The sequence below is a fragment of the Cervus canadensis genome, chromosome 14 (assembly GCF_019320065.1).
Source record: "Cervus canadensis isolate Bull #8, Minnesota chromosome 14, ASM1932006v1, whole genome shotgun sequence".
Classification (NCBI taxonomy): Eukaryota; Metazoa; Chordata; class Mammalia; order Artiodactyla; family Cervidae; genus Cervus; species Cervus canadensis.
The window spans coordinates 49,784,247-49,803,095 of NC_057399.1; positions in this window are offsets into that span (position 1 = coordinate 49,784,247).

The window sequence follows — 18,849 nt, forward strand, 5'->3', positions numbered from 1 at the left end:
TTCCCTGGGCGGGTCAAAGTGTGATGACCTCCTGGGACCCCTGGACTGGTGGGTCCCCAAGCAGGTTGAGGCATGACAACCTTTCAAGGACCAGATCACTAGGAACGTCAAGGCAGGTTGATTTCCTGGGACTCCCAGACCGAAGTTGGGCGTCCCCAAGGTCTCCAGCATGACCAGTGCTGGATAGGATTAAGGGATTGTAATTTTGACTCATTTGTCAGTTTGTTCACTGCAGATGGGAATAGATACCCTGATGTAAAGCAATCCAAGTCTGTGCCCTGAGACTGGGAAATAGTGAAACAGTTATAAGCCTTATCCTCTTACTACTCTAAGGGATTATAAGTCACTGATTTCCTCCCCTAGTCCTCCATAAGAGCAGCTTAGGATGTTTCCAATGGTAAACATTTCTTTGTCATAGACTCACTTTAGGTAATAACAGAAGTAAAGACAAAGGAATGGATTATCTGGCCCTCTTAGGGGCATTAAAAGTATTTTAATAATAGACTGGGTGCAGCAACCTTGCCTACAATGGGTCAGGGTCCTGGCTGTAGGAGTTAACAAGTGGCTTAAGAACAAATTGGTCAATCAGTTCAGTCTCTCAGTTGTGTCCAACTCTTTGTGACCCCATGAATCACAGCACTGCAGGCCTCCCTGTGCATCACCAATTCCCAGAGTTCATTCAAACTCATGTCCATTGAGTTGGTGATGCCATCCAGCCATCTCATCCTCTGTCATCCCCTTCTCCTCCTGCCCCCAATCCCTTCCAGCATCAGGGTCTTTTCCAATGAGTCAGCTCTTCGCATGAGGTGGCCAAAGTATTGGAGTTTCAGCTTCAACATCAGTCCTTCCAGTGAATATTCAGGACTGATCTCCTTTCGGATGGACTGGTTGGATCTCCTTGCAGTCCAAGGGACTCTCAAGAGTCTCCTCCAACAATACAGTTCAAAAGCAACAATTCTTTGGCACTCAGCTTTCTTCACAGTCCAACTCTCACATCCATACATGACCACTGAAAAAGCCATAGCCTTGACTAGACAGACCTTTGTTGGCAAAGTAATGTCTCTGCTTTTTAATATGCTGTCTAGGTTGGTTATAACTTTCCTTCCGAGTCTTTTAATTTCATGGCTGCAGTCACCATCTGCAGTAATTTTGGAGCCCAGAAAAATAAAGTCAGCCACTGTTTCCACTGTTTCCCCATCTATTTCCCATAAAGTGATGGGACCAGATGCCATGATGTTAGTTTTCTGAATGTTGAGCTTTAAGCCAATTTTTCCACTCTCCTCTTTCATTTTCATCAAGAGGCTTTTTAGGTCCTCTTCACTTTCTGCCATAAGGGTGGTGTCATCTGCATATCTGAGGTTATTGATATTTCTCCTGACAATCTTGATTCCAGCTTGTGCTTCATCCAGCCCAGAGTTTCTCATGATGTACTCTGCACATAAGTTAAATAAGCAGGATGACAATATACAGCCTTGACATACTCCTTTTCCTATTTGGAACCACTCTGTTGTTCCATGTCCAGTTCTAATGTTGCTTCCTGATCTGCATATAGATCTACATATAGGTTTCTCAAAGGGCAGGTCAGGTGGTTGGGTATTCCCATCACTTTAAGAATTTTCCACAGTTTGCTGTGATGCACACAGTCAAAGGCTTTGGCATAGTCAATAAAGCAGAAATAGATGTTTTTCTGGAACTGTCTTGCTTTTTTGATGATCCAGCAGATATTGGCAATTTGATCTCTGGTTCTTCTGCCTTTTCTAAAACAAACTTGAACATCTGGAAGTTCACGGTTCATGTATTGGAGAATTTTGAGCATTACTTTACTAGCATGTGAGATAAGTTCAATTGTGTGGTAGTTAGCGTTCTTTGGGATTGCCTTTCTTTGGAACTGGAATGAAAACTGACCTTTTCCAGTCCTGTGGCCACTGCTGAGTTTTCTAAATTTGCTAGCATATTGAGTGCAGCACTTTCACAGCATCATCTTTCAGGATTTTAAATAGCTCAACTGGAATTCCATCACATCCACTAGCTTTGTTTGTAGTGATGCTTTCTAAAGCCCACTTGACTTCACATTCCAGGATGTCTGGCTCTAGTGAGTGATCACACCATCATGATTATTTGGATCATGAAGATCTTTTTTGTACAGTTCTTCTGTGTATTTGTGCCACCTCTTCTTAATATCTTCCGCTTCTGTTAGGTCCATACCATTCTGTCCTTTATCGAGCCCATCTTTCCATGAAATGTTCCCTTGGTATCTCTAATTTTCTTGAAGAGCTCTCTAATATTTCCCATTCTGTTGTTTTCCTTTATTTCTTTGCATTGATCACTGAGGAAGGCTTTCTTATCTCTCCTTGCTATTCTTTAGAACTCTGCATTCAAATGGGAATATCTTTCCTTTTATCCTTTGCTTTTCACTTCTCTTGTTTTCACAGCTTTTTGTAAGGCCTGCTCAGACAGCCATTTTGCTTTTTTGCATTTCTTTTCCATGGGGATGGTCTTGATTCCTGTCTTCTCTACTATGTCGTGAACCTCCGTCCATAGTTCATCAGGCAATTTGTCTATCAGATCTAGTCCCTTAAATCTATTTCTCACTTCCACTGTGTAGTCATAAGGGATTGATTTAGGTCATACCTGAATGGTCTAGTGGTTTTCCCTACTTTCTTCAATTTAAGTCTGAATTTGGCAATAAGGAGTTCATGATCTGAGCCACAGTCAGCTCCTGGTCTGGTTTTTACTGACTGTATAGAGCTTCTCCATCTTTGGCTGCAAAGAATATAATCAATCTGATTTCGGTGTTGACCAACTGGTGATATCCATGTGTAGAGTCTTCTCTTGTGTTGTTGGAAGAGGGTATTTGCTATGATCAGTGCGTTCTCTTGACAAAGCTCTATTAGCCTTTGCCCTGCTTCATTCCGTACTCCAAGGCCAAATTTGCCTCTTACTCCAGGTGTTTCTTGAGTTCCTACTTTTGCATTCCAGTCCCCTATAACAAAAAGGACATCTTTTTGGGATGTTAGTTCTGAAAGATCTTGTAGGCCTTTATAGAATCATTCAACTTCAGGTTCTTCAGCATTACTGGTTGGGGCATAGGCTTGGATTACCATGATATTGAATGGTTTGCCTTGGAAACGAACAGAGATCATTCTGTCGTTTTTTGAGATTGTATCCAAGTACTGCGTTTCAGACTCTTGTTGACCATGATGGCTACTCCATTTCTTTAAAGGATTCCTGCCCACAGTAGTAGATATAATGGTCATCTGATTTAAATTTACCCATTCCAGTCCATTTTAGTTCGCTGATTCCTAGAATGTCGATGGTCACTCTTGCCATCTCCTGTTTGACCACTTCCAATTTACCTTGTTTCATGGACCTAACATTCCAGGTTCCTATGCAATATTGCTCATTACAGCATCGGACCTTGCTTCTATCACCAGTCCCATCCACAACTGGGTATTGTTTTTGCTCTGCTCCATCCCTTCATTATTTCTGGAGTTATTTCTCCACTATCTCCAGTAGCATATTGGGCACCTATCAACCTGGGAAGTTCCTCTTTCAGTATCCTATCATTTTGCAAGTGATAAAAGGTAATTTACAAATTGCTAAAAGGCAACAACCAGATGTTCCATAAAAGTGGAGTGGAGATTTGACCCTGAGGTATGTTTGTAACTTTAGGAGAAGGGTGGTAAGGGTTTGGGTCCAAACGGCCTGCAGGGCTAACTCCCAAAGTGGCAAACATTATTTCTGGAAGCCCAATTGCCTTTGAAGGGATGCCAGCAGATGGACTTCTAGCAGGCAATGTGTGCCTGTCACCCACCCTAGCGGGTTCACTGAGAGATACTGATGTTACACATGTTGTAGGAAACATGGAAGATGAAGGCCTGAATATCTAGAGGGATTGGATATTATACAGTATTTCCCTCCCAAGGGCTAGCTATTTTCTTGTTGTCCCTCCAGAAGATTGTAGAGGCAACATTGTGGGCCTGGATGGGTCTCAGGAAAAGGGCATGAAACAGGAGGGAAGGGGGCAGGGCACAACTTTGGAAAGAATGACATAGCCAAAGGCATAAAATAAACTGATTAAAATCAATTGGGTCCAAGATGACAAGTTAAATTCAAGTAAACCTTAATCCCCAATCTGTAAGCTAACTGACACACCCAGAGGTATCAGGACAGCTCCAAGGAACTGTCAAAAGATGGAGGACTGGGTGGTTCCCAGTGGTTGGGATGATCCTCCCACTCATTAGCATATGAATTCTCCAGGCTAGCAAAACCTAGCCAGACTGAATTCCATGGCCTAAACCCTTGCACTCTGCAATAGCCCACACCCTGCAGAGTTCCCTTCTCTCTGAATCTTAACAAATCCACCTCTTACCTATCGCTGTGTCTCTCACTGAATTTTTGCAATGAGACCTCAGAGTCTGAGCTTCATTAGGTCCTGAAGCCAGGCATCATGGGTTTTGGTTGGGCTCAAGTTCCAGGAGAGAGGAGCTGAAGGGTGGGAGGAAAAAACAGTGGGAAAAACGTGCCAAGGAATCCCCTTCATAGCCTGCCAGAAAAATCTGCTAAATACCTGACCTGTACTCACAGTGTTCATTGGCCTGATCCTTGGCACAAAGAAGATTAATAACAGAAGAACCCCCACTGGCTTGGGTAATAGCTACTGGGGCTCAGTAGATAGTGCCTTTGGGACATACCAAGGAGTAGAGCCTCTCCAGAGTCCCTTAATTGCACCCACTGCCGCTCGCCTGTTCGTGGGGGGTTTGAGGAAACAAGAAGCGAGAGATTGTAAAGGAATTAAGATTTTGTTAGGCATATGTCCTTCCAGCCATAGGAGCAAGGACCTCCTACCTTAACCGGAGGTCTTCTGGAATCTGAGACTGAGCCGCGTGAGCTTTCTGCTGAGTTTGTTTTTCACTGTTCCAGTTTCCAGCATGCTGGGCTTCTTGTCACATCCCCTGTGCTAGATTTTCTTTATGTTCCACTTCCACCATGGGAGCTTTCTTCTGTTGTAGCCATGCGTTCCGGGAAACAAACTCACTCAGAAGGACAATGCAGATAGTGGAGTGCAGTTTATTACACCCGTGGGCCCAAGGCAGAGTCTTCTCTTAGCCAAGGACCCCGACCAGTTTTTGTGAAAACTTTATATACCCTAAGTGTACTTGCTCAAACCCACCTCCCCAAATTCCTTGAAACTAGTCTGGACAAGGTAAAAGAGATATGATCAAAGTTAACCCAAGATTCATGTGTCACAAGACTAGATAAACAGTGGATATTTATCAATAGGCCTGTGGTCATATCCTGATAAACATAATGGAATTTACCACTTTGTTCTGTTACAGAGATAATTAGCATATTCTTTTAGGCAACGGAGAGTCCAAGTACAAGCGCTGAGGCTCTTTTATCCGGGGGGTGTGGTTTTCCATTGGTATGCCATTTCTATAGACACCAGGCACAAAATTCAGAGTCCATTGGGAGGGTGACCATGCGTGTGGCCTAATGTTCACAGCCTAAGATGGAGTCCAGCTCTGGCTGTTTCCTCCTTCACTTCAAGTTGGGGTCCTGCTGTGCTTGGCCTCCTTGTTGGGGGCCACGCCGAGGTTGTTTCAGCCAGGTTAAATTGGAGTCACCACACCATAGATGTTAGGGGATCGGGTAATTTCCTCAGTTGTGTCTCGTCACAACAAAATTTGAAGTGACAAACATTAAAGCCCTCAGTGCGTCACAGCTCTTGTACAGTTCCTGTTATAGTTCTTGGACAGATCAGTTTTATTTAGAACATAAAGGAAAATACATCTTCGAGGTGGAGGTGTGAGGGCATGCAGACCAAAAAGACTTGAAGAGAGAGAGAGAAAGAGAATGAGAGAGCACGGGAGAGAGAGAGAGAGACTCCCGGACCTTTGGCTCCTCTTTTTATATGTTTTTTCCTCCCCCTGGGCCTACCTTATGTAAATTAGGCTAGCCAGGAGTGCTGTTTGTTCTACCTGAGGTCCTCACTCCAGTCCTCAGACTTTCTGTTCTATTTTCACAGGCTTTTCCCTTCCTTGTCTTTTAGCCACCACCATTCTGGACACATTTTTCCTATTCTAACTACCTAACATATGCATGCATGTGTGCTAACTCGCTTTAGTCATGTCTGACTCTTTGCGACCCTATGGACTGAAGCCTGCCCAGCTCCTCTGTCCATGGGATTCTCCAGGCAAGAATACTGGAGTATTCTTGACCCAGAGATTGAACCCACGTCTATTATGTCTCCTGCATTATGCCAACGTGTTCTTTACCACTAGCACCACCTGGGAAGCCATTGTGTATCTATAGTCTTACTTAAATTTGTTTCTACCTATTTAATTAAATATAGAGAAGCTTGCCATTTATTCTACTTAGGCTAAGTGATGCTGGTGGATGAGATAACCTTAAAACCTCAATGATATAATATGAAGCCATGATGAAGGTCTGTGTGGATTTTAGTCCACTCTTATCCTGAAAATATAGATAATTTGATGGACCTTTTAAAAGTATCATTCTATTGGTTTTGTGGAGAATGGGTTATGGTAGAAAAGAACAGGAAAACAAGTTTGGACATTACTTATAAGCAGATAAAAGATGATAGTAGCCTGGAAGAGAATTTTAGAAAAAGAATTGGTAAGTTGTAGTCAGATTCTAGATACATTTTAATGATAGAAAGTGTAGAATTTGATTATGGATTTTATGTAGAGTGTAAGAGAAAGAAAGGAATTAATGGTGCTTCCAAAATTTTGGTCTGAAAAGAATGAATGGAGATGCCAAGTACTTATATGGGAAGCATAAAAAGAAATAGAATTTTGGGAGGAAATCAAGAATTCACTAGTGTATGTGTTAAGTTTGAGATGTTTAATAAACATCCAAATGAAGATGTAGGATAGGACATCTTATTTATGTCTGGAATTAAGGGACAAATCAAGACTGAAGATATAAATTGGAGTCATATGCATGGCATGTGGAACTCATATAAAGGCCAAGAACAGGTCACTTAGAAGTGGATATAGAGAAGTATAAGAGATCGCAGCACTGAACCCTGGGAAACTCCAACATTTTCTAATAAGGATAGAGGAGGAAGAAGCAGCAAATAATTGTAAGAAGTGGTTTATGCTACAGAAAGAAAACCAATAGAGATTATTTTCTATATGAATACCTATTTTTAAATTAATGGTGTTAATATTAAATAGTACCAAATGTTGTTGATAGTTCAAAATAAGGAGTTGGACACTGAGTGACTAACACTTTCACTTCCATTGGGTTTGAAAATCTGGAGGACATTGATAATATTAATAAGAGCAGCTTTGTATGTGTGATGGGTAAGAATATCTATTTAGATAAGTCTAAATGAAAACAATTGGAGAAGATGAAATGAGTTTTTGAGAACAGTTTCTCCAAATGACAGTAAAGAAATAGGTCAGTAATCAGAGGAGAATATAAAAGTGAAGGAGGAGTGTTTTGTTTTTGGAAAATAGGGTGATATTTTTGTATCACACAGTAGATGTGAAATTTTCACCTGGAGACTGAATGGTCAAGAGAGAATGCAGACTATCCCCAGATGGAATTTTGGACTCAGAAACATGATCAGATATCCTATCACAAGAATAAATAGAAACAAATGAAGGCATGTCAACAGTTTTGGGAATGTGTGGAACTTCCCTTTTGATTTCATTTTCTGAGAAAAATAAAAAAAGATTATCTAATTAGGAGCAGAGAAGAAGCTCTAGACTTTTGAGAAGAGAAGCAAAGATACAAAAATTTTAACTAGAAGATCAGGAGTGAATAAACACTGGAAATAGGCAGCAGTGCATGCCCATGTCAGTTTTTGATCATAAATATAAAGTGAGTCCAACCATTAAGGTTGTTTGTTTTTACCCACTCGTTACTTTTTACCCACTTTTCTTATCAGAACAAAACCCAGTTTCCCCCACAGTCAGTCTCTCCAATCAGGGAGCCTCCATAAGCCTCTTAACATTTTCACTCAGAGGGTATACAGAATGAAAACCACAATCACAGAAAACTGATCAAACTGATCACATGGACAACAGCCTTATCTAACTCAGTAAAACTATGAACCTTGCCATGTAGGGCCATCCCAGACGGATGGGTCATGGGGGAGAGTTCTGACAAAATGTGGTCCACTGGAGAAGGAAATGGCAAACCTCTTCAGTATTCTTACCTTGAGAACCCCATGAACAATATGAAAAGGCAAAAAGATAGGACACTGAAAGATGAACTCCCCAGGTTGGTAGGTGCTAAATATGCTACTGAAGAAGAGCGGAGAAAACACTCCAGGAAGAATGAAGAGATAGAGCCAAAGCAAAAACAACACCACAACCATCAAAAGCCACAACAATGCCAAAAACAACTGTTACATCACAGTCTTGGATGTGATGGGTGATGGAAGTAAAGTCTGATGCTGTAAAGAACAATATTGCATAGGACCTGGAATGTTAGATCCATGAATCAAGGCAAATTAGATGTGGTCAAACAAGAGATGGCAAGAGTGAACATCTACATTTTAGGAATCAGTGAACTAAAATGGATTGGAATGGGTGAATTTAACTCAGGTGACCACAATATCTACTACTGTGTGCAAGAATCCCTTGGCAGAAATGGAGTAGCCCTCATAGTAAATAAAAGAGTCCAAAATGCAGTTCTTAGGTGCAGTCTCAAAAGTGACAGAATGATCTCTGTTTGTTTCCAAGGCAAACCATTCAATATCACAGTAATCCAAGTCAATGCCCCAACCAGTAATCCTGAAGAGACTGAAGTTGAATGGTTCTATGAAGACCTACAAGAACTTCTAGAACTAACACTCCCACCACCACCCCCCACCCCCCCAACCCCCGCAAATGTCCTTTTCATCATAGGGGACTGGAATGCAAAAGTAGGAAGTCTAGAGATACCTGGAGTAACAGGCAAATTTGGCCTTGGACTACAAAATGAAGCAGGACAAAGGCTAACAGAGTTTTGTCAAGAGAATGCACTGGTCAAGGCAAACACCTTCTTCAAACAACATAAGAGAAGACTCTACACATGGACATCACCAGATGGTCAATACTAAAATCAGATTGATTATATTCTTTGCAGCCAAAGATGGAGCAGATACAGTCAGCAAAAACAAGACTGAAAGTTGAGTGTGGCTCAGAACATGAACTCCTTATTGCCAAATTCAGACAGAAATTGAAGAAAGTAGGGAAAACCACCAGACCATTCAGGTATGACCTAAATCAAATCTCTTATGATTACACAGTGGAAGTGACAAATACATTCAAGGTATTAGATCTGATAGACAGAGTGCCTGATGAACTATGGATGGAGGTTTGTGGCACTGTACAGGAGGCAGTGATCAAGACCATCCCCAAGAAAAAGAAATGCAAACAGGCAAAATGGTTGTTTGAGGAGGCCTTACAAACAGCTGTGAAAAGAGAAGTGAAAGGCAAAGGAGAAAAGGAAAGATATACCCATTTGAATGCAGAGTTCCAAAGAATAGCAAGAAAAGATTAGAAAGCCTTCCTCAGTGATCAGTGCAAAGAAATAGAGGAAAACAACAGAATGGGAAGGACTAGAGATCTCTTCAAGAAAATGAGAAATAACAAGGGAACATTTCATGCAAAGATGGGCACAATAAAGGACAGAAATGGTACGAACCTAACAGAAGCAGAAGATATTAAGAGGAGGTAGCAAGACTACACAGAAACTGTACAGAAAAGATCTTCATTACCCAGATCACCACAATGGTGTGATCATTCACCTAGAGCATGATATCCTAGAATGCAAAGTCAACTGGGCCTTTTTTCACTAAGAACAAAGCTAGTGGAGGTGATGGAATTACAACTGAACTATTTCAAATCCTAAAAGTTGATGCTGCGAAAGTGCTACACTCAATATGCCAGCAAATTTGGAAAACTCAGCAGTGGCCACAGAACTGGAAATGGTTAGTTTTAATTCCAATTCCCAAAGAAAGGTGATGCCAAAAAAGTTCAAACTACCACACAACTGTACTCATCTCACACTCTACCAACGTAATGATCAAAATTCTCCAAGCCAGCCTTCAACAGTACATGAGCTGTGAATTTCCAGATGTTCAAGCTGGGTTGAGAAAAGGCAGAGGAACCAGAGATCAAATTAACAACATCCATTGGATCATCAAAAAAGCAAGGGAGTTCCCAAAAAGCACCTACTTCTGCTTTATTGACTATGCCAAAGCCTTTGACTGTGTGGAGCATAGCAAACTGTGGAAAATTCTTAAAGAGATGGGAATACCAGACCACCTGACCTGCCTCCTGAGAAATCTGTATGCAAGTCAAGAAGCAACATTAGAACTGGACATGAAACAACAGACTGGTTCCAAATCACAAAGAGTATGTCAAGGATGTATATTGTCATCCTGCTTATTTAACTTCTATGCAGAATATATCCTGCAAAATGCCAGGCTGGATGAAGCACAAGCTGGAATCAAGATTGCCGGGAGAAATATTAATAACCTCAGATATGCAGATGACACCACTCTTATGGCAGAAAACAAAGAAGAACTAAAGAGCCTCTTGATGAAAGTAAAAGAGGAGAGTGAAAAAGTTGGCTTAAAACTCAACATTCATAAAACTAAGATCATGGCATCCAGTCCCATCACTTCATGGGAAATAGATGGGGAAACAGTGGAAACAGTGGCAGACTTTATTTTCTTGGGCTCCAAAATCACTGCAGATAGTGATTGCAGCCATGAAATTAAAAGATGCTTGCTCCTTGGAAGGAAAGTTATGAACAACCTAGACAGCATATTAAAAAGCAGAGACATTACTTTGTCGACAAAGGTCCATTTAGTCAAAGTTATGGTATTTCCAGTAGTCATGTATGGATGCAAGAGTTGGACTATAAAGAAAGCTGAACACCGAAGAATTGATTCTTTTGAACTGTGGTGCTAGAGAAGACTTCTGAGAGTCCCATGGACAGCGAGGAGATCAAACCAGTCAATCTTAAAGGAAATCAGTCTTGAATATTTATTGGAAGGACTGATGCTGAAGCTGAAACTCCAATCCTTTGGCCACCTGATACGAAGAACTGACTCACTGGAAAAGAACCTGGTGCTAGGAAAGATTGAAGACAGAAGGAGAAGGGGTGACAGACGATGAGATGGTTGGATGGCATCACTGACTTGATGGACATAAGTTTGAGCAAACTCCAAGAGTTGGTAATGGACAGGGAAGCTTGGCGTGCTGCAGTCCTTGGGGTCTCAAAGAGTTGGACATGACTTAGTGACTGAACTGAACCTTTTTCTCTGCTAAGAGTGACGTATATTGGAGAATATGAAGAGTTGGATGTAACCAAGACTGGAATTTTTGCAGGTGAAAACGATGAAGGGAATGTATGCAAGGTAAGCAAGGAAGGTGAAAGTAAAAGGGAAGGACTATTATGATTATTGCACATGGTTCCCAATCCAGATAGGTAGGGGACATTTAAAAGGTACAAATAATTTTTCCTACAGATAAGTTCAGTTCAGTCACTCAGTCATGACCAACTCTTTGCGACCCCATGAACTGCAGCATGCCAGGCCTCCCTGTCCATCACCAACTCCTGGAGTCCACCCAAACTGATGTCCATCAAGTTGGTGATGCCATCCAACCATCTCATCCTCTGTTGTCCCCTTGTTCTCCTGCCCTCAATCTTTCCCAGCATCGGGGTCTTTTCCAATGAGTCAGCTCTTCACATCAGGTGGCCAAAGTATTGGAGTTTCAGCTTCAACATCAGTCCTTCCAATGAACACCCAGGACTGATCTCCTTTAGGATGGACTGGTTGGATCTCCTTGCAGTCCAAGGGACTCTCAAGAGTCTTCTCTAACACCACAATTCAAAAGCATCAATTCTTCGGCGCTCAACATTCTTTATAGTCCAACTCTCACATCAATACATGACCACTGGAAAAACCATGGCCTTGACTAGGCGGACCTTTGTTGGCAAAGTAATGTCTCTGCTTTTTAATATGCTGTCTAAGTTGGTGTTGAATTTACTTCTAGTCTTTCTCGTATCACCCAAATATCACAACCAGGAAGTTGACATTGATACATTCTACCCGTGCTATTTAGATTTCACCATTTTTTGTGCACTTGTGTGTGTATCTGTGCCTTAGTTCTGTTCAATTAACAGTTAAGATACAAAACAATTGTAATAATTACATATACATATGTTTTTATATGTAAACATATATATCCCTCATGGTGGACAGGGAATCCTGGCGTTCTGCAGTCCATGGAGTCACAAAAAGTCAGACACAACTGAGCGACTGAACTGAACTCATGCTATAATTTTATAGGTACAGCAATGCCCCTCCCTCCCTGGCAACCACTAACTTGTTCTCACTTTGAATAATTTTGTCACTTCAAGAATGATCTATAAAGAATCATACAGGATGTCACCTGCTGATACTGGGTTTCTGTCACTCAGTATAATTCCCTTGAGACTCATCCAAATTGCTGAGTATATATAAACAGTTTCGTTTTATTTCTGGGTAGTAACCCATGGTATGAATATACCACAGTTTGTTTAACCCTTCACCCACTGAATGACATCTGAGTTTTCTCCAGTATTTCTCTATTACAAATAAAGCTTATATAAACCTTTGTGTAGAGGTATTTACATGAACATATCTTTTGATTCCTTTGAAATAAACTCCTGAGTATGCCATTGCTGGATCATATACAAACATTCAGTTTTCCCAGAGTAGCTGCCCCATTTTATAATTCCACCACCGATGTGTGACGTGTCTTTGTCTGTGTTCTAATGGGATTATTTGTTAGTATTTACTATAGAGTTTTGAGAATCCTTTATTTATTCTAGATATTGGTCCTTTGTCAGATATGTGGTTCATAAACATTTCCCCCCAGTCTGTATCTTATCTTTTCATTCTCTTCACAAGGGGCTATGAAGCAAATCTAAAAAACTTTTCAATGAAGTCAGGCATCATTCCTTTTCCTTTTATGGATCTTGCTTTTGTGTCAAGCTTAAAAACTCTTTGTCTAGACCTTCCTTGCTTCAGAAGATTTCTAAAAGTTATTTTTTCTATAAGTTTTATAGTTTTATGCTTATATCTAGAATCAATTTTGAGTAGAGATCTGAGGTTTAGATTGAGGTTCTTTTTTTTTTTTTTTTTTTTTTGACTCTGGATTTCTAATTGCTTCATTTGTTAAAATTTGTCTCTTCTTTCCATTGAATTGCTTTTGTTCAGTTGTTAAAAATAAGTTGGAAATATTTGATTGGATCTATTTCTGGTTTCTTTATTCCATTCCGTTGATCTTTGTGTCTATTTCTCTCCAAATATCACACTGTCTTTATTACTGTAGCTATCTAATAGGCTTTAATGTTAGGTGGAATTATTCCTCCTATTTTATTTTTTAAAATGTGTTTTAGCTATTCAGGGTTCTGGATCTTTCTATATAAAATTTCGATCACCTCTTATATGTCTGCAAAAAACATTGCTCAGGTTTATATAGACATTATGTTAAATGTACTGATTAATTTGAGGAAAATTGGTATCTTTACTTTATTTCCCATCGATGACCACATTATGCCTATTAATTTATTTAGGCTTTCCTTGATTTCTTTCATCAGAATTTTATAATTTTTACTATACAAACTCTGTAAAAATTTTGTTAAGTGTGTATATTCTGAATATATCTTATACACCTACGGACTCCCCTGGTGGCTCAGAGGTTAAAGCGCCTGTCTGCAATGCTGGAGACCTGGGTTCGATCCCTGGGTCGGGAAGATCCCCTGGAGAAGGAAATGGCAACCCACTCTAGTACTCTTGCCTGGAAAATCCCATGGACAGAGGAGCCTGGTAGGCTACAGTCCATGGGGTCGCAAAGAGTCGGACACGACTGAGCGACTTTACTTACTATATACCTATATACCTCATTTTTGAGGTAATTTTAATGATATGCTTTTATAAGTCTTCCCATGTGCCAATTGTTAGTATATATAAATACAATATATTGTGTGACTGTGTATCCTACAATCTTGATGAACTCATTATTTCTAGGGAGTAGTCTTTTAATATTCCTTGAGACTACATCTATTCTATGTAGACAAACATGTCATACGCAAATACAGACAGATTTATTTCCTCCGTTCCAATCTTTGTGTCTTTTATTTGTTATTCTTGATTTGTTTCAGTGACTGGAACTTCCGGTAATATGTTAAATAACAGTGGCTAGAGTGAATATTCGGAGAAGGCAGTGGCACCCCACTCCAGTACTCTTGCCTGGGAAATCCCATGGATGGAGGAGCCTGGTGGGCTGCAGTCCATGGGGTCGCGAAGAGTCGGACACGACTGAGCGGCTTCACTTTCACTTTTCACTTTCATGCACTGGAGAAGGAAATGGCAACCCACTCCAGCATTCTTGCCTGGAGAATCCCAGGGATGGGAGCCTGGTGGGCTGCCGTCTATGGGGTCACACAGAGTTGGACATGACTGAAGTGACTTAGCAGCAGCAGCAGCAGAGTGAACATTCTTGCCGTATTCTCAGTCTGTGTAGAAGAGCAGCCAGTCTTTCATCATTAAGTTTGGTGTTAAGTTTAGTCCTTTTGCATGCAATCTTTGCTGAGATAATTTCTCTCTAATTCTACTTGACTGAGAGTTTTAGCATGAATGGGTGTTGCATTTTTATCAAAGATTTTTCTGCATCAAATGATTTTTATATTGATATGATAACTTATATTTTTTAATGTTTTCTTTTGGAAAGAGTTAGCTGTCTAAACTGAAGTTCATTCAGCTATTTTGCTTTTATAAGTCTTAGAAATACTGAAGAGTGTGAGAACATGGTTTGTTATGTCCTCAAAGCTTGGAAAGAAGATATGCACATTATTAGATGAAGTGTTTGAAAATATATTCACCTTTATAGTAAATGTGACTCTGTTAACTATTAATTTTTTTTCTTGAAGTAAAAATGATTTATACAAAGTCATTAGAGAGCATTGATTAGAGTTCCCTGTACTATTCATTAGGTCTTATTATCTATTACATAGCTAATATTGTATATATGTCAATCCTGACCTTCCAATTTATCCCTCCCCTGCCCTTGTTTCTATGCCTGTGAGTCAAATTCTGTTTTGTAAATAGGTTCATTTGTACCATTCCTTTAAATTCCACTTATAAATGATAAAATGTGGCATTTGTCTTTCTCTGTACGACTTAACTTCACACAGTATGACAATCTCTAAAGCCATCAGTGTCACTCCAAACAGCATTATTTTTTTCTTTTTTGTGGCTGATTAATAGTCCATTGTATATATGTACTACTTCTTCTTTATCCATTTCTCCATCAGTGGACATTTAGATTACTTCCAAGTCCTGGCTACTGTAAAGAGTACTGCAATGAATATTAGGGTGCAAGTATCCTGTCAAATTATGGTTTTCTCTGGATATATGCCCAAGAGTGAGATTGCTGGATCATATGGTAGTTCTGGTTTTAATTTTTTAAGGAATCTCCATATTGTTCTCCATAATCACTGTACCAATTTACACTCCCATCAATAGGGTTGGAAGGTTCCCTTTTCTCCACACCCTCTCTAGCATTTATTGTTTGTAGATTTTTTTGATAACAGCCATTCTGACTGGTGTGAGGTCATATGTCATTATAGTTTTGATTTGGAGTTCTCCAATAATCACTGATGTTGAGCATCTTTTCATGTGCTTCTTGGCCATCTGTATGTCTTCTTTAGAGAAATGTCTGTTTAGATCTTCCACTAATTTTTTGACTGGTTTGTTTATTTTTTGATATTGCGCTGCATGAGCTGTTTGTATATTTTGGAGGCTAATCCTTTATTGGTTGCTTTGTTTGCAAATATTTTCTCCCATTCTGTGGGTTTTCTTTTTGTTTTACTGATGGTTTCCCTTGATGTACAAAAGCTTCTAAGTTTAATTAGGTAGTGTTTGTTTATTTATGTTTTTATTTTCATTACTCGAAGTTAGATCAAAAAGATCTTGCTGCAGTTTATGTCAGAGAGTGTTCTATGTATCCCTCTTAATGGTTTTATAGTATCTGGTCTTACATTTGGGTATTTAATTTATTTTGAGTTTACTTTTGTGTATGGTGTTAGAGAAGGTTCTAATTTCATTTTTTTTACATGTAGCTGTCCAGTTTCTCCAGCACCAGTTACTGAAGAGACTGTCTTTTCCCATTGTACATTTTTGCCTCCTTTGTCACACATCAGCTGACCACAGGTGTACGGGTTTATCTCTAGATTTTCTATCCTGCTCCATTGCTCTTTATTTCTGTTTTGTGCCAGTACTATATGGTTTTGATTACTGTAGATGTGTAATATATCTGAAGTTAAGGAGTCTAATTCCTCCAGGTTTGTTTTTCTTTCTCTGGTTTCCCTGGTTCTTTGGGGTCTTTTGTGTTTCCATGCAAATTGTAAGATATTTTGTTCTAATTCTGTGAAAAAAGGGCTATTGATAATTTGATAGACATTGCATTGAATCTATAGATTACTTTGGATACTATAATTTTGACAGTGTTGACTCTTCCAATCCAAGAACATGATATATGTCTCCATCTGCATCATCTTTTATTTCTTTCATCAGCACCTTCTAATTTTTTCTCTTAGCTTTTAAAATTTGAGATTCCTTGTGTGGTATTCCATTTGGGAAATTTGGGGTAGAATTGTTATTATGAGGCAGAGTGGATGATGCATTACAGTAGCTCTCTAACCACCAATGCCACCTCCTATTTTCCAGATATTACACATATTAATAGGATTTTTAAAAACTCATTGTATAGGATGACATATTTTCTTAATAAATAAAGAGTATGTTGAGATTGCTGAAAACACTTTTGTAATTCTAGTAGGGTCTAAACAAACAACCATAACAGATTTCTTCAGTAACTTCAGATTGTGTTAGAGGAATGGAAAATTTAAGCATTGAGGGACTCTGGAGAGTGAGGTTGATTTTTCCCACACTAAGAGAATGAAGAAAACAAGAAACAATTCTCATGCCTTTTCAAAGAGGAAAACAAGGAAGAAACAGTAAGAACAGCAAAGGAAGTAGAGGTGGCTCTGCAGATTCTGGACACTTGTCTCTAGAGCTTTTTGTTATTCCCTATTTTCCATTGGTTATTAGTGATAATAATTTTTATATGGAAAAAAAGCTTATTTTCAATAGCCTCAAGGATGAAGCAAGCTAGTCCTGTAGAAGATAAATACATTTAAAGATCTGTAATCTGCAATTAGAAAATAAGGGATGAATAAGCCTAGGATCCAGAATGTGACCTAGATTACTTAAATCATAAGAGGTCCATAGAGGTTTTATAATCATTTACAATTTACTTAACTAGGCATTTTTATAGTTTTACATAATAGCATCACTGCAAATGTATCATTGAGATTGCAAATGTTAAAGATTATTTTAAGAATTGCCAATTTTTTTGCAATGTACTATAAATAGAACCACAGCTAGTGAAAAAAACAATTATATAACAGATGCATATATCCTCAATCCTACAGGATGAAAAATATCACAGTTAAAGTTCATTAAAAAGATTAGAAAATTTTCAAAACATTAATATGCTATAAATGTAAAGTTTAAAATGAAATCTGCATTTTTAAATCACTAACTTGGAAAAATTGAATCTAATTCTCCTATTTGTATGCATAAGGTTGTTTCCCAAAGCATTTCAACAACAACAAAGGGAGAGAGGAAAATTTAAAATATTTATTCAGATGGAACTTACTATGACTTATAGATATGTGGTTTTACCATATGCTATGAAACATTCAGGTAATATAAATTTAAGATTGCCAGAAATATTTGCATGTTTTAGAGGAATCAATATATATATATACACACACACACATATTAATATATATATATATGTCATACATATATGAGAAGTGCATGTACAATCAATGCCCTCATAAACTCAATATTTGGAGTTCTATAATAAAAGGTAAAATTTATCACATGTGAAAAACATTTAATATAGAAATGATAAAATTATGAAGCTTCTGAACTTAAAATTTAACAAAAAAGATTGAGTCAAAGTGTCCCTTTCAAATATGTTTTTCTGTAAAGATAAATGCAATCATAAACTTTTTACATTTAACAAATATTGAATATACTGTGCTTAGTCATGTCAGACTCTTTGTGACTCAATGGACTGTAGCCCACCTGGCTCTTCTGTCCATGGGGATTCTCCAGGCAAGAATACTGGAGTGGGTTGCCATGCCCTCCTCCAGGGGATTGTCCCAACCCAGTGATCAAAGCCAGGTCTCCTGCATTGCAAGTGGATTCTTTACCATCTGAGCCACCCAGAAAGCCCAAGAATAGTGGAGTGGGTAGCCTACCCCTTCTCCAGGGGGTCTTCCCAACACAGGAATTGAACCGGGGTCTCCTGCATTGCAGGTGGATTCTTTACCAGCTGAGCTAGCAAGGAAGCCCAAATTTTGAATACATATTGCCATATTATACATTGACAATATGGTCTTCCCTGGTGGCTCAGATGGCAAAGAATCTGCCTGCAGTGCAGGATACCTGAGTTGGATCCCTGGGTTGGGAAGATTCCTGGATAAGGAAATGGCTACTCAGTCCAGTATTATCACTTGGAGAATTCCATGGACAGAGGAGCCTAGCACTTACAGTCCATGAGGTAACAAAGAGTGGGACAGGACTAAGCGCTAACATTTTCACTTTCATATTGAGAATATAAATGTTTTCTAGTATTCAAGTGAATATTTGGAGGACTTTAGTTCTACGATGGAATAGCACCATTCTTCCCAGGTCCTCCCTCATATGCCTAAAAATCCTAGACATAACAGCACAAATAAGCAAAGTAAGAC